This window comes from Cnephaeus nilssonii (genome assembly GCF_951640355.1).
Source record: "Cnephaeus nilssonii genome assembly, chromosome: 13".
Classification (NCBI taxonomy): Eukaryota; Metazoa; Chordata; class Mammalia; order Chiroptera; family Vespertilionidae; genus Cnephaeus; species Cnephaeus nilssonii.
This window is the reverse complement of record NC_137084.1, coordinates 79781907-79784633: the sequence shown is the minus strand read 5'-3', so window position 1 is coordinate 79784633 and position 2727 is coordinate 79781907. Positions and strand designations below refer to the sequence as shown.

The following is a 2727-nucleotide window of genomic DNA, read 5'->3' as shown; positions in this document are numbered from 1 at the left end:
AAATAGCGATTAGACATTTATATACTTTAGTAAGTGATCACCATAGGTATATCTTATTCCTGGCAAACAGGATTATCATAAATCCAACCTAATTTACATAATTTTACAAGCATGAAACAAGTATGCTTAAAGGTATTTAATATAGAGTAATCAATATTTCACTCATAACTTTTGTTTAGTTATAAATAAAGAATGACAAGAAGTTTTGAGCCTAATAGCGATTTTTATATTAATAATCTAATGTACACTTTAAATGAGTGTGTGTACAGCATTTGTAATTCTTTCCTTGTGTTACATATTTTTTCTCAGATTATATTTATTGAAATATAATTTTATATCTATTGACTCTAATAATTTAAAAATTCATTCCATATGTCTGTTTTTAATTTATTTTCTTAGTCATCCATTTTTATTGAAGTTTATAAAAGTGTCAGATAAGGGGCTTGGGCTGCGTGTGGCGCGGTGCAGGCACTGCCTCCAGGCTCCTTGCAGCAGGCGGGTCCGGGTGCGGGCTCCGAGATGCGCCCCCTGCTCCGCCTGCTCCTGGTCTTCATCGGCTGCACCTTCGCCTTGTGCTTGTTGTGGACACAACTGCCCCGCGCACCAACACGGGGCTCCGCCCAGGACACTGAAGGCAGAACGTTTTGGTGGGTGCTTTGTCTGGGCCTTGGCTGCGGCTTCTGCTGTGTTGTGTGTTGACTTCAGCGGGTGCCACATGCGGCTACCTGCTTTCCAGTATATTTGGCAAACCACTGGTGGTCTCCTACTTTCCGGATAAAGTGGCCCTGCTGCAGGGGAAGGTGGAGGAGGACAGAAACAGCTTGTTTCTTTTCTTACTGTTTTTGAGACTTTTCCCCATGGCACCAAACTGGTTCTTGAACCTCTGGGCCCCGATTCTGAACATCCCCATTGGGCAGTTCTCTGTGCTTACCGGTTTGATTCCCTACAACTTCATCTGTGTGCGGACAGGCTCCATCCTGTCAACCCTCACCTCTCTGGATGCCCTTTGCTCCTGGGAAACTGTCTTTAAGCTGTTGGCCATCGCTCTGGTGGCCTTAGTTCCTGGAACCCCCATCAAAAGTTCAGTCAGAAAGACCTGCATTTGAATGAAACAAGCAATGCCAACCATCTAAACAACAGAAAGGCCATGTGATCTGGATTGTTTTGGTTGTGTGTCCCTGGACTCTACTGCATCTGTGTGTCATGCGTGTGGTCCTCTATAGCCCCTCCTTGTTTTTTAATTACCCTCAACGGGTGGTTTGGACAGTATTCATCCGTGTGCAGTGCCTCGTCATGAAGGACACACACTGTGCGGTAGAAGGTGAATTACATCAGGTTCTCAAACCAGCCCTGGTTCAGCAGGGCACTCTGTGGACTGGATAGCCGCTCAGAAAACCCTGTTTCTATTTTATGGAGTAACAAGGAGCTCAGGGTAGTCTTTTGTATTTATTTGCCTCTTGCCAAGCCCAGAGCTGCCTAGGGAGAGGGTGCCGACTGTCCTTGTCCAGGGTGCCTCTTTTGCAAAGTGATGGGCTATAGTGACAGGTGTGTCTTCTGTTCTTTTTTTGTGGATGACCTACCTCTTCCATAAACCGAGGGGAAAAAAGCTGCTTAGAACGTCTGTGTACAGTTCAAGGGCACAGTGATTTCTGCGATGCTCTTTGTGTTCAGACACCCCGAGGTTACCATATATGTCAGGTTTCCTCTTGGTTGCGTGGCCTGACAATTAAGCTGATTGCAGACAGATTATTAAATATGAATGGAGCACACTCTGTATGCCACGGATACGCACTGGAGAAACTCTCATCCCTCTGGAAGTGCAGGGCCCTTGACTCGCCTGAACCAAATGACCATCAGTACATTTTCTAACCTGTGCTTTCTGTGTGTGAATCCCTTCTCCCTCCTGCTAGGAGAATGGACTCAGTGCCCCCAGATATTGCCCTCTGGATGTTTTTCAATTTGTCATTTGCCAAGAATAACTGAGGAATAATGCTATTTTATCTTTTAATTCTAAGAGGAAAACTTGGTTTGGGTTTCTTTCTTGTGCTGTGTTTCGATTATCTGCAGCTGTTGTTGCCTCCTAGAGCAGCAGTATTGAATTGGCACTGACCTGATTTCATACTTCCAAGGACAGAAGGACCTTGGCTCCTAAACTGACCAACTCTGGGGTCCTGTACCCGGCAAGGAGTAACTCGTCATTTCTCACCAGAACTGTTGCGCTTGTGCATGATCTGCTGGGTTTTTGATTTGGGTTGGCCAAGAATCTTGCCAAGGCTTTAATCTAGGCCACCTGTTCTACATGAATTCTTGAGAATGACTTCCCAAGCATTGCTTTTTGGACTCGTATGATAAAAAAAATACACAAAACAAAAACAGAAGAACTTAATTTTTAAAGATGTGTTGCTTTAAAAGAAGCTTGGTAACAAGGGTGGGGGTGAAGAGGAGGCCACCTGGACTTGGAAACCTGTGACTCTTTGCTCCTGGAGTCGGGGGAGGGAGGGAAGAACAGGAAGCTGTCCCACTTTGTCCTTTACTAGGACCCTCAGGTTGGTCTCTCTCCCTCATCCCCATGATCTTGCAACAATGTGCCTTATCGGCTGTGAGTTTACAGGAAAAGTAAGCTCCCAAATAAAGGATATAAATGATAAAAAAAAGTGTCAGATTGTTTGAAAAGTACTCATCTAGAATACCCAGCAAGTATAATTATCACATGGTGGAGCTTCGTGA

At 44.7% G+C, this 2727-nt stretch overlaps 1 pseudogene across 1 annotated transcript; it reads left to right on the top strand.

Annotated features, from left to right (window-relative positions):
• The first annotated feature begins 519 nt into the window (after positions 1 to 519).
• LOC307110217 (transmembrane protein 41A-like) lies at positions 520 to 1153 on the top strand (annotated as a pseudogene). Its single transcript has one exon. The product of its transcript is annotated as a transmembrane protein 41A-like (transcript).
• Positions 1154 to 2727: the final 1574 nt, after the last annotated feature.